Here is a 13,841-nt window from a genome sequence, read left to right as displayed (position 1 = left end):
CTTAGATGCCCCCACAACTATTTTTTCCGCTCTTAATTGTCCCCACAAATTTTTTTCTATTCTTGGCTGCCCTCACATGAGCAAAATCCTGGCTCCGCCCCTGCCAACATGTGTGGTTCCAATTCATGGCCAGGCATGAACAAGTTCCTCTCTTATCCAACTGAATCGTGGGCGGTCATAAGTGTTTGGAATTGTAAAGAAGAATTTATGTTGGAGATACGAGATGCGTCATTAGTTTGATGGGCACTTGATATATTGACTCAGATGGTGGATTGGGCGTTGCCATGGTTTTGGTTGAGTGGTTCGCTCATAACTTGGCTCAGGCGTTGGGTGCACTACAGTGGTGACTGAGATGTTGAGTTGTTAGGTCAGGGATTCCACATTGGAAGAGGCTACCATGTGCTGAGGATCTTTGGTCCATAACGCAGCTGGGGAAGGATTACAGTAATGGGACTGTCGACGACTGAACCAAGTCTCCACCTTGGTGTCTCAATTTTTGTTAATGTAAGGGAGTTCTAATGGAAAAAATATATATATAATATAATACAACTATAGTTAAAATATATATAAGAGAGGTAAAAAATATATTTTATTATTTTTTTAATTGGGGATAAATGTCCCCTCAACTATAATTTTGTGTTTGGACAAATGTCTTAATCAACCTACACACTTTTTTGTATTTCCTTTTCACTTTGTCTAATTTTAGTATCTCTCATCTTTTACTCATTTTAATGCATTTTATTTTTTTACCTCTTTAATTTTAATTTTTTTAATAACAATGGTAGGGTCCACTTCTATGGGACTCACTTTATTTTATATATTAATTGTTCACTCTTTCTAATTTTACTATATTTTATCATTTACCTATTTTAATTTATTTTATTGTTTTATATCTTTTACCCATTTAATCTTAAAATTATTTAATAATATCCTTCCAACCTTTTTTTTAAAAACTTTTATCCCTTTAACAATTTAATCATCTCATCAAATTATAGTTTTATAGAATCCACTTTATTTCCTATACACTTCACCCGGTATAATTTTTTTTATATTTTTTGTTTTACCCATTTAATGTTAAAGTTTTTCAATAATATATCTATTTTATTTTTTGCACTTTTACCCCTTTAACCTGAAAGAGGATGTCCGTACCGTTGGCTAGTCAAGTAATAAAATAATTTTTTCTTTTTTAGGTTAAAAAAATGAGGACAAAATTTAAGAGAGAAGGGGATCATAAGATTATAAAATTAAATAAAAAACTTTAGCTTGAGCTTGACTATGGTTCTAAAAAGAGTAGTGATAATTGGACTCTTTTTTTAGGTGCTTTTTGTATGCTTCCCTCACAAAATTATAGATCATTTGCTTTAGGATACACAATGATAACGATAAAGATTTATGGTTATGTGAATTGTCAGGTCAAGAACATACAAAAATGAGCATAAGATTCTTTCAAAAATTGTCTGAGACTATGATGACTCTGTATCACCCATGCAATGTGATTATTATTTTTATTATAAAATAATTAATTTAGTATTTAAATAGCATCTTGTTAATGAGCATCTTATGTTCCACTTATTGTATAAAAAATCAATTATACTTTTTTGAATATAAATATATATTAATAAATGAACTTAAATTAAATGATTTATATCCACTTGCATCAAATCTTTAAATAATGGGTTCTGTTAACATGTGTCTTAAGGGCACACATTAAGTGTATTAGATACTCCTTGAAAATAAGCATTTGAGGATATCTTTAGTAACTAAAACGTTTTTTGAGGGCATTTTTTTTTATCCATAAGGCACATGTTAACAAAACCCTTAAATAATGGGGGATTAGAAGGGCCGGAATATGGAGATTTAAATTCATGGCTAGGTTAGAAACCTTATTAAGACTTTTGGGAGTGCCACATGGAAGTAAAGCAGAGGCGAATCCAAAATCCTTAGAAAAGCTGAGAGACTAACTAAATGTTTGTTAGGCTATCCTATTACTTCTGTATTTTTAAATAGTGGGTTTTACTTACCGTAGCTACTTAATTGGAGGATGTCACATCAGCATCTTCAATTTGGTCAATGGGCGCTAAGTGCTGATGATGTTCCATTGATAATCTGGGTTTCCCTCTGTACAAATGTTGGGCTCGTGGTTACAAATGATGGTTGGTCGATAATATCCATAAGAGTGATAGAAGATTTCGATTCCTAGCAAAATCATTAGCGTTTTTTACTTGCAAAAAAAAAAATGCTTTAGGCTTAATATCTCAAAGGGATTGGCTGTTGAGGGTTGGTATTAAATCAACAATTTTTATTTTTATTTTTTTTATAGAGAGATTTATCGGACAAACTTCATTGTCACATTTTTATGACAAAGTCTCTTGGAGTTCTAAACTCTAAGGGAATTAACCATTATCAAGTTTGTTATTTAATAAATATTGAAGGGGGATCCACATCATTTTTAAAAGATCAAATATTTATAATTATCTCATTTCTTTAAATCAAATACTTATTATATCCTATCACCTCTAAACATCAATGTTCTTTGCTAATTTCATAGGTCAAGCTCCAAAATGTTATTTTATTTATTTATTCTTTTAATCTATGTTCTATGATGAAATCTAAAGGAGTTAAGCCGCTTGATTTTCATTGTGGTTGTGTGTGTCCAACAATAGTTTTGGAAGAGTGAATCGATGTTGAGAATAAAGAGAATATAATAGGTATTTGATTTAAAGAACTGGAATAGTATAAATATTTAGTCTTTTAAAATGACGTGGGTTCATTTCAAGGTTTGTTGAATAACAAACTTGATAAAGATTCCCTTGGGAGTTGACAAAACTCCAAAGAAACTTTTGCAAATAAGAATGCAACAAATTGGTCTACCTGATAAATCTCTTGTTATCTTTTATTAAAATTTAGATGGGTCAGTTTGAAAGAAAACATAGACCATTCTAATATCGGTCAAATGCAAGGGACTAGTCACAATTTTGCATTTTAGAAAGTTCAGTGGGGGGTTATAACCCCCACTCGTCCCTACGTGGCTCCACCCCTAGCTAGAGTCAAAGAAGATAAACCCGTTATCTAAGTCAGAATTTCTACCTAACTCTTACTTATAGTTTGGGTTCATCTTAAGATCGACGTAAGCTTATTTAAAGACACTAACATGCTGCTAGAATAACGTTGTGGGGACATAATTATGTTTGATGGTATGGATCAGTATGACACCTCCATATAGCCACTAAGGCAAGGTAAGGTTGAGTAAGTAGGGACAAACATCTCATACTTGAAGTAGGTAGGCCCATTTGACGAGATTGGCATTTAGTTCAAGTTTGAAGTGTTTAATGGATGAGGTTTAATCAATAATTTACGCCAACTTTCTCAAGTTTGATCTTTGATTGACTTTACTTTTGAGAATTGGTATCTAAAGAACTTCAAAACTCAAGATCTATGGAAAAGAACTTGTCACGCCCCTAAATCCAATACAAATTCCAAGGATTCCTCTACTAGATTTCAAAGTATGATTATCTATCCCAATCAATGTAACGTATAATGAATAGACAATAATTTAATCAACAGATAATATAACCAACTGATTAATAAAGAAAGGAAGTTAATAAATAATTATATCTAAGATCCAACATTAAACCTCAAGACATAGACGACATAATAAATAAAACTACAGACAATGCCTTGACATAAGTTTTTTACATAACAAAAAGGGTATTTCAAACTCTAATACACCTCAAACCGGAGGAGACTGCTGCTTATTGATATACTCATCCTCAAGGACGTCTTCATAACACTTTTCTTTATAAAAAAGGTTCTTCAATAACCGAATAATTTTAAATAGTGAATGGTAGGGTAAGTAATGGGGAGTTACTCAGTAGCAAATTAACTATTCTAACATCTAGTCACAATATACAACATAAAATTACGTTGAACATTTAAATAAATGTAAGTTTTATCATAACATAACATTCGAATAAAGATAAAATATAAAAAAAAAAATTATAAACTATTGTAATAGTCATCTATTTATCAGTTTTATCATCAAAATATTCTATCATGTTTCAGAATTTTTTTTGAAAGTAAAACATCTATCAACATTGCATCATAAAATAAAGAAACGAATATATAATATAAACATGGTGGTGTAGTCGATAAAAGTTGAGAAACATGTTGATATAACTACTTCTACTATGGCAAACTGATACCCCAAACTTAGCCTCCGTGTGGAATCCTACCATTCATATATGATTTTGTAGTCGATTGTTGTTACCGTTCTTGGGTGGCCATTTATCTAGCTTAGAATTGGCCATTGACCAAAGCATTAAGAAATGGGCTAATTACATTGGTAATTTTTTGACGACTATAGACTAATAGTGATCACTAACAAGTCTAAGAGTGAATTTTTTGCATTTAAACTTATCAAGAGGCAATATATGTGAATCTCAACTGTCTCTACACTATACCTAGACCACCTTTACACACAATATTCATCAAGAAATAAGATAAGAAATACCCAGATCTAATAAGTTGTATTACGCTCTAAGATATCTCATACTACTAAAAAGTATATAAATTTAAGTGTTATCCTCGATTGACCCACCGATTTTAAAAATATAGCAACGCATAACTTTTTCTAGGCTTTCTGTAATCATTTACTAGTAAACAAAATAATTTGTTTGATTACATATATACAATTATTATTTTTATAAAAAATACAAGCAATGGTATTGCCCTCCAATCATTTATATCAATGCATATATTCATCTATCAATCCATCCATCATATCTCCACGTGGTCATGAGAACGTGTGAGATATTCATTCAGATATCCATCTATCATATCTCTAGAATCATTATCCCATTAAAGTAAGGGAGAACATAAGTTCTCACTATCCATCGATTAATCATTAATTTTCCTAAATATCTATTAAAGTATATATTTTTTATAAAATATTTGTGATTCAAAGATATCAATCAATTTTGTATGATGGTTTTGGTTGAGTAGAAAAGACTCGAAAATCGCAATAAAATAATAAATAGTTAAAACTGTGAAAATTTGACTAAGTGTTAAAAATTTTATTTTTCAAATTTTTTCAAACATAAAACGGATTTTTGGAAATGAAAATCTTAATAAATGAGATGTGGTCTCATATAATTTTCAGAGCTTAAATCAAAGGGAGGTCAAAGAAAACGATGATTGAAATTTTGTTAAGACCATCAAAGTCCGCATTTTATTCTTGAACCTAAAAAAGTAGATTTTAATCATTGAGATTTGATTTTTAAACAATTTCCATTGTTTCCAAATGGGGGAGGGGGGTATTCCTTTATTTTCATTAAATAACTTATAATAAATGAAAAACTCAAATTAAATACGATATTTACTTAAAGTAAGTGGAAACTTATATTAAATGTGACATTTACTTAAAGTAAATATAAAACTAAAAAAAATATAATGATTTTGGCACAAAAAATATAGCAATTTTAAAAATAACAATTTTGACAATAGCTATTTTGGCATAGAAAAATATAACGATTTTGATGTAGACACCCCATTTTTGCATCCGCCTGATTAATCAACTCGTCAACCCGATTGCAATGATTCCCAATGATGGATGCGTATTCCATTGCTTTATTTTGTTACCAGATGTGTTTCAGAAATCCGGATAAGGTATCTCGAATTGACAAAATCTTAGAAACCACACTACGCTAGAAAAATACGACCCTAGAAACATAGAAATCATCATCTTGCAAACCAAAAAGAAGCTTCACGATAAAAATCACTAAAAATGACCAAATTACCCCTAACCTCAAAACAACCCTAGAGCCTACGTTACGCTTAGGAAAACTCTCTCGAACACATAAAATAACAAATCGGAACCAAATAAATCATTTCACTAATTTTAACAAAATTACGAAAATGCCCCTCATAAAGTTCACAACCATTTCACACAAAATTTCATAAATAACAAAAACTAATATTTCCATTGAATTCCTTATGAAAAATTGATTCTAAAACATCCTAGAACATTAAAAACCGACTTAAAATGTGAAAAGTCCTCTCCGGGGGCAAAACGGTAATTTCACAATTTTCATAATTAAAAAATTCGAAATTAATAAATAAAACATTAAATAATTAAAGTGAAACATTAATGAAATTAATTTAAAAATCTGAAACTAAAAAATCGATCAATCGAACTTTTGGGTAAAATTGTTGAAGGTTCGTGGGATATTTCTTTAAGGACCCCTCCATTTGGGGGTCTAAAGAATTAAAGATATTTTAGAGGGGGGTTCTCCAAAAATTAAAAGTAAATCAAGCAAGACTGAAGTCAAGGTATTAAAGTCAATCAAGTAAGACTGAAGTCAAAATTAAAGTCAATTAAGCAAGACTGAAGTCAAGATATTAAAAGTCAATCAATTAAGACTGAAGTCAAAACATTAAAAGTCAATCAAATAAGACCAAAAGTCATAATAGAACTCTAATTAAATAATAATTCTATCTAATAGAGTTCTAACTTAAAAATAATTCTACCTAAAACAAGTCAAACTAAAACACAACTCTAATTAAAAGATCTCTAATTAAACACTAACTCTATCCAAATCAACCCCTAAAAATATCTATAAATAGAGGTGCTTACACCCTATTTTCGTAAAAAAATCAAAAATCCTAAGAGAAGTAGGTCTAGAAGCTCCCCTAGCCCCCCATAAACCCTAGTTTTGGAGCCCCAACTCCTTACCTAACATCCCCCCTTCAATTTTAGTCTAGAAAACCCCTAAAATCCCTCCAAAAACACCCCTAAATCCGCAACAAACTTGAAGAGTTCAGATTCAAAAATAAGGAGATACCTTGATCTAGGAGATCCGAAGTCAAATCCGGAGACAGAACGACGCAAGGGAGTACAGTACAAGGAGCTCTTTTTGTCAGATCTGAGGAAGCAAAATCCTTGCTATCGGAAAGGTATGAAATTTTTTATTTTTATTTTTATCTAGGTTTTTAGCAATGTGATATATTTGGGAAGTTAGTAGAGACCGGCTTTGGCCGGGCGGGGTTGGTGCCTAACACCTTCCAACCCCGTAACATGATCCCCGAATTCAGATTTTTTATGGTAGATTAGTTCTTGTTATCCATGTTAGAGTCAGTTTGGTTCCTAGACCATAATAACTAGGTGGCGACTCCCAAACCTCAAAGGTCAAAAGTGGATCCGCGCACCCCGCGGATCGAGGACGCTTTCATTTGACCATAGCAAATTTGAAAATAACGAATTTGAAATAGCGAGTTTGGCACAAAAATATATCGATTTTATATATAGCGGTTTTGAAAACGCTATATAACAACTAGACCATTATAGCAGTTTCCAAATCGCTATAATAACGAATCCAAGGGGTGAAACACGTGTTCTTTGGGATTTTCTCTTGGATTTTTCTCAAAAATTTTGTCAAAACTTGTTTCATCATATTTTCTTTCTGAAAAACTTATTAGAAAATATTTAAAAAATTATTTAAAATACCAAACATGCATGATTTAAAGTGAGTCAACCCTAAATAAGAAATCCAATCAAAATACTTTTAATAAATCTATGTTTCTTAAAAATCTAGCAATTAAATGATAGAAGGGAAAACTTCATACATGTTTTATGTCTTTTAAAATGAAATTTCACTAAGAACAACTCCTAAAAATGCTCATTGCTTGAAATTCCAACTTTATCTTCGTTCCCAACTCTTCGGTTCAAATCAAGGATCTCGATGAGGTGAAGTTTTTCCTCTTTTTCATGAACCCTTGGTTTTCTCTCATGGGTGGTCAGATCATTGCTTGAAGGTCTAAGGTTTAGGGTGACCTACGTTGGGGGAGAAAGAAGATAAAGAAAGAGAAATATGATTTTCTCTCTTAAGTTTGATATTTATATAATGCTAGGGCATAATAATAATTAATGTAATTATCTTTTTTGGTTAATAACTTAATGCGAAAGACTTTGTTTTTCATAAATTTATAGTCCATTTTGGCTATTTTTTCGATTCAAATCTAAGGTGTACTCAGAATATTTTGAAATATCTTTTATAAAAAAATCATATTTTGATTAACCACTTATGCACTTTTGTCGATACACTTGCTAATATCTCTTAACTCTTCTCTCCAAATATTTATATAAAATAGTTTCTAAACATTTATTACAAATTCCTAGAGATACACATAATATAATAATCGACCACCTCGAGATACTAAATATATATTTAAGACATTACAAAACTTGGCTCTCAAGACCAAACGTTAGATGCACTTTGACATTGGTAACTATGTGTGGGACTAATTTGTAGAAATGTGGAAGATTTCATTGAAATTTGCCTGTCTTGTAGGTTTTTTATTTTATTTTAAAAACTAAAAACAAAATATAAACTTTTGAAAAAACTTCAGTACATACAAGGGGAACCAGGTCAAGGCACAACCCTACAAACTTGAAGTGTACAATTTGCACATCAAGGTTTTGTTCCCTTCCTAACGAGGCAACATCTAGGTGAAGTGATATATATGTTCAACAGAGTTGTTTGTGTCGCTGAATGGGGTAAACCTCAGAGCCATGAATTTGTTAGGCATCTTCGTTGTAAGGATTTCAATGGTAAATTGGGATTTTTTAATGTCTCTTACCGCATAGGCAACAGTTTAACTGACGTCATAGCCTTATGCTATTTATATCTCTCTCTCTCTCTTTTGATCATCTATCTAACTTCTTCATGTGTTGGCTTTGCTACTTGTCATGTTTGTGTCACATAAGTTATGGTTTTAGTAGATTCGTTTATTTCATTAGGGGTCTTTGATTCACTGGACCCTTCTGGAAGATCTTCTCTCATTTCTTTTCTTGTGGTGGTACCAGAGCGTCTCTTTCTCGATGGTGTGTGTGGACATGGGATTTTGCATCATTTTGAAACATCCCTCCACTTTGGGGTGTTTTGGAGTCGCCACAATTCATTTTCGAAAATAGGTGTGAATGGTCACCCGAAGTTTTTTTTTTTGAAAAAAAACATGTCATTTTGACATTTTGATGACTTTCGTATGGATAGAATACGTTTGGTCCAACCTTTAATTCAAGGTAAGGGGGTCCATTTATGAAGTAGGGAAGGTGTTAGGCACCCTACTCCATCCACCATAGGTGGTAACCTCGGATTCGGTCTTTTATAATAAAGAAGAAAATGAAATTGAAAAACAATTCGATGTGTGCCCTCAAGTGTGAGGGACTTTTGATATCGATTCAAATCATTGAGGGCACCCTTATGAAGAAGGGGCCCTTTGGTGATTTAAATCATCGTGGTGTGTGTAAATGTGTAGAGAAGGAGGGTGAGTAAAGGAGGGAAGTTAGAGGAGGTGTCCTTTATTCAAACCCACATTGACCCAATCTTGATCTTCAAAGATGTCTCCTTGATGAGTCTTCTTTTCTTTTCTTGACTTGTTTGATTGAAGGTTGAGATGAGTTGAGAGTAGAGTAAGAATAGAGAGTTGAGGGTTGAGAGTAGTAAGGTGAGTTGTCTTTTTTAGAGATTTTTTGTCAAATTTTCATTAGGTGTTGTAAGGGAAGAATGGAGGATTTTTATAGAAGTTGGGGAGTTATTTTAAGGGTAAAGTTGGGTGAAATGAAGAAAAATGATAGAATGGTTATAATTTTGAGAAAGAAGTAGGTGTAATTTAGAGGAGATTGGAGGGTATTTAGGGAAAGGGGTTAAATGGGTGAGTTTTGACCCAAATGGGTTGGATCCTACCTAACACATGTGGGTGGAGTGTTTGGTGAGGTGAGTTTAAGATGGTGGTTATGATTAAATGGTATTTGATTTAAGAGAATGGATGATTTAAAGAGGTGGTTGATGATAATTTGGGAGGGTGAGGGAGATGATGTCATATGTCAAAGTGGGTGGAAATGAAGGGTTGAGATGAGTTGATGGGAAATGATGAGTGTTTGATTTGAGAGGATGGGTGTAGGTTTAGATTGTAGATGTAGGTTTTGTAGGGAATGATGATGGTAGATTAGGGGGAGGTATAGGTTATAAGTGTTTGATTTGAGAGAATTGATATGATAGGTTAGAGAGTGTAGGTTGTAAGTATGGGTAGATGATATTTAAAGAAAAGTAATGGGATAGTTAAGGTGATGGGGGGTGGTGGTTGGATGAGAGAGGTGAGATGGGGTGATGACATGTGTCATATCTTGATGATGTTGGGTGATTGGTTGTGATGTTGGATTGGGTTGAGTTGGGTTTGGGTTGAATGATTTGGGCTTGGGTAGAGTGTTTGGTTAGGCTTAGGTTGTTGGTTGAATAGGAATGGATTTGGGTTGAGTTGAATAGGTTTGGATAATGGGTTTAGGCTTATGTTGGATTGAGTTGAGGAGTGTAGAAGGATGGAAAGGGATTTGATCCATGGGTCACGTGAGAGGCCTTGGGCCGTTTATTGAAAATAGGATGACAAAATACGTTGTATTTCTGTAGGTTTAGGCCTCGGAGCCCATTCCAATTTTTATAATTTTTGGGGCATTTTGCATCGAGGGCCCGATCAAATTTGGGTGTCTACAGTGTGCTTCTAAGTGTAGTCTCAAGTTTTCATTCTCTTTGTCCATATTTTCTATCTTTTTTTGCATGTCTTCTCATTATGTTAGCTAATTGAGCAACCAGGAAGTTTTCGTGGGAGGTTGCCTTGTTGGTTTGCCCAAATAGACTTTGTTGAAGTCACCATTGTGTCTAACAAAATCTCTCTATAAATTTCCCATGAACAACGCTAAAGATGTAGAAGTATTTACCTAAACGTACCTCAAACACCTCAATGCTAGCTTTAATGGTGAATCTGTTTACTTCCTCTTAGTTAAGGCATCGATGCGGCACCAACTAAATACCCTTTGATGCTCAAGTTAGTACCAAAGTTGCAAAAAGTAATGATTATGAGTTGAACCACCACATGAAAGTCCTTTCTTGTATGGCATCCTTTTCTATTTATAGGTTAATTTATTTCATTGACCTTTTTCCTTAACACATCAACCCTTTCCTTACTTAAGAGGATTCCCGATGATCCTTTTTTAGATCTTCGGGTTTAGTAAGGGAAAGCCTTAGTAAGAAGAAAAATTTATCCATTTGGAAAGAATGTGATTGATACGATCAACCAATCCTAGATTCTTGGGATACTTTCTTAATCCTATCAGAAGCATAGTTGAGCTTGTCCTGATCATCTGTTTTCCTATTTCAAAAATTGGTCAATTTAGCTTAGTCAAGCTGAGCTGATCTAGACTCCAAGTACCCTGGGGGTTGAATCGTGGTGGAATATAATCCTTCTTGTCCATCCAAGCCCTCTTAAATCTTGCTACATTTAAGGCCAAGATTAGTCCAAATTCTATCTTATATAATTTACACTTATATATAATTATCTATTTTATCTAATACTTATATATTTTTTTCTCATTCAAAAAAATAATATCTACCTTAATGGGCAATCAATGATTATTGGATGTTCCAAAAATGCCATACTTGGAGCCAAAAAGTTTTAAAACTATTTTGTCCAACAGCTATAGTTATCTCTTTTCAGGTCACGAGGATGTATTGCCATGATCTTTTAGGTTCATTGGTCCTAATTTTGCCAACTATGAGAATTGATGACTATGGAGGTGATTTCGGGTCTATCAACTTTGCTCTGCAGCCTTGATGGAATGCTCTTCGTTCTTCCTATCAATTGGTAATACCAGTGTGGTACTTGCCAAAACTCCTCCGACAATTAAGTTAGGTTTGCAGAATAAGAAAACATTATTCAATGCTCTTTATTGTGCTCGCTTGAAATCGAAAAAAGAATAACCCCTTTTCTTTCGATCTTGGTTCTATGTATAGGCTTCTCCCTCAATTCTAAGCTCCGGTTCTACTCTTCTTAATTTAAGATCAGATCATGGAAGATCCCATGAACTGAGAATCTCAACTGAAGTAGAAAAATTCCTTTCTTGGTTCCCTGATTTTTTGGGATTTCTCCTTGCTTTTCGGAGATCAAATCCACTAAACCTATCTTGTTTCCCTTGTTTTGATGTCAGAGCATAAACCCAATTCAATTGTGTCCTATAGTCGAGTAGTGTTATGTTGCATGGCTGATCTGGATACCACTTTCTCGGAGTCCTACCTAGCTCATTTTCTTCTAGTTGGGATTTGGGCACTTGCCTGGCTCAAACCTTGTTACAGTTTTTATCCTTTACAAATGACTATTTATCAATGTAATTTTCTAACATCAAATAATGTTCTCCATCAAACCTTCTGTTAATAGTAGAGAAAAAAAAAACATAATTTCTAGAGATCAATTCTAGGATTTTAGGTAGGAGTATATATATATTTTAGGTACAATTTCTTGGGAATCCATAGGAGGATATTCCATCTCAACCATTAGCTTGATTGAGAACCTCAAACTTCATATTTTTCCACCAAGAGTTAGAACTTTATTGACGATTTTAGGTTCTATCCCTGCGAAAGGCAGGATTAACTTTATTTAATAATATTTTATTATGGTGTAAAATTAATCCCATTTTTCAGAGAGTAAACCGAATATTACCAATTTTACAGGAGTATTATTAAAATACCATTTATTTTAACTTGGGTCATGGGATCAACTACTTTCCTCATGCCTTAACCAACTTAACTAGGTGGCACGTTCTACAGAAACAGAGCACTTGAGCGCTATAAAAATAAACAAAGAATTCAACATTTAAATTTCAAATAAGAAAAAGGTCACAAAGAATGAAGGTTTCTCTATACAAAAGATAAGCCCCCAAAAAATAAAATTAATAAAATTAAAATTAAAACAAAAAACAAAAAAAATAGGGAAATCCACACAAAGAAAGAAAGAGCACATCTAAGCCGGAATCAGGAGACGAGGTTTCTTCAGAGGTAGAGGACTCTCCACCTCCTCTTCACCTATAATCTGACTAATTCGTTCACCAACAACCCCAAATCCCGGCAATAATTCCGGCGAAGCAGGCAAATTCAGGTCAAAATAACGTTGACTTTGACTAGAACCCGCACCATCAGACGAGTTAACTCCACTGTTTCCACCATCATAGTGACATCGTTTGTGTCCACCCAAAGCCTGTCCAGACGAGAACGATTTGTGACAAACGGAACACTCGTGGGTTCTACCACTTGGATTAACGGCTGTGATATTAGTTGTAGAAGTACTGGCGGCGGTGGAGATTGATTGGTCGTCGGACGGTCCAGCGAGTTTTCTGTGGCTGGCTTTGTGTCCACCTAAGGCCTGGTATGATGAGAAGGATTTGTTGCAAACGCTACAATTGTAGCTGTGCTTCAGCGTAGTTGATGGTGGTTGTGGTGGGGAAGGGGAGCTGTGAGTGATGGCGCAGCCACCGCCACGGCCACCGCCTCGAGCGAGCATGATGAGACAGAGAGCGAGATACTCTTCTTCGGTTGGAGGGGTTTCAAGACGAGAACGCTTAGAGCGCTTACGCTTCACCCATGGCTCAAGATAGTGGGAGTCCATGTCTTCGTAAGGGAACGAAGGAGTGGTTGTTGAAGGGGAGTTTAGAGCTTCCAGAGCCATTGACTTTGTAGATCGAACGAGTGAAATTGAGATGGGAGAGTGAGAGAAAGAGAGAGAGAGGATGGTTGAGTAGTTGTGTTTGTTGAGTGTGATTTGGGGGTGTTGTTATAAGGAGCTGAAGAGGAGAGGAAGTTGCGTGAGAAATGGTGAGGAGAAGGAGGTGCGTAGGTCAAGTAAGAAATGAGTGTTGTTGTTCGTAGTGTAGTCGGTCAAGAAAATACAAGTGGAGTAGCGATGACTGAACTCTTGAAGACTGTTTCCAAAGCGGCATAGCTCCAAGTCAAAAGTCAAAACAA

General features: G+C 34.1%; 1 pseudogene; it reads right to left on the bottom strand.

The window, feature by feature from the left end:
* Positions 1 to 12,677: 12,677 nt before the first annotated feature.
* On the bottom strand, positions 12,678 to 13,722 carry LOC147404423 (zinc finger protein ZAT10 pseudogene; annotated as a pseudogene).
* Positions 13,723 to 13,841: the final 119 nt, after the last annotated feature.

This window comes from Akebia trifoliata, chromosome 4 (genome assembly GCF_017979445.1).
Source record: "Akebia trifoliata isolate Shusen 1 chromosome 4, ASM1797944v1, whole genome shotgun sequence".
NCBI lineage: Eukaryota > Viridiplantae > Streptophyta > Magnoliopsida > Ranunculales > Lardizabalaceae > Akebia > Akebia trifoliata.
This window is presented reverse-complemented; position numbering and strand designations above follow the sequence as displayed.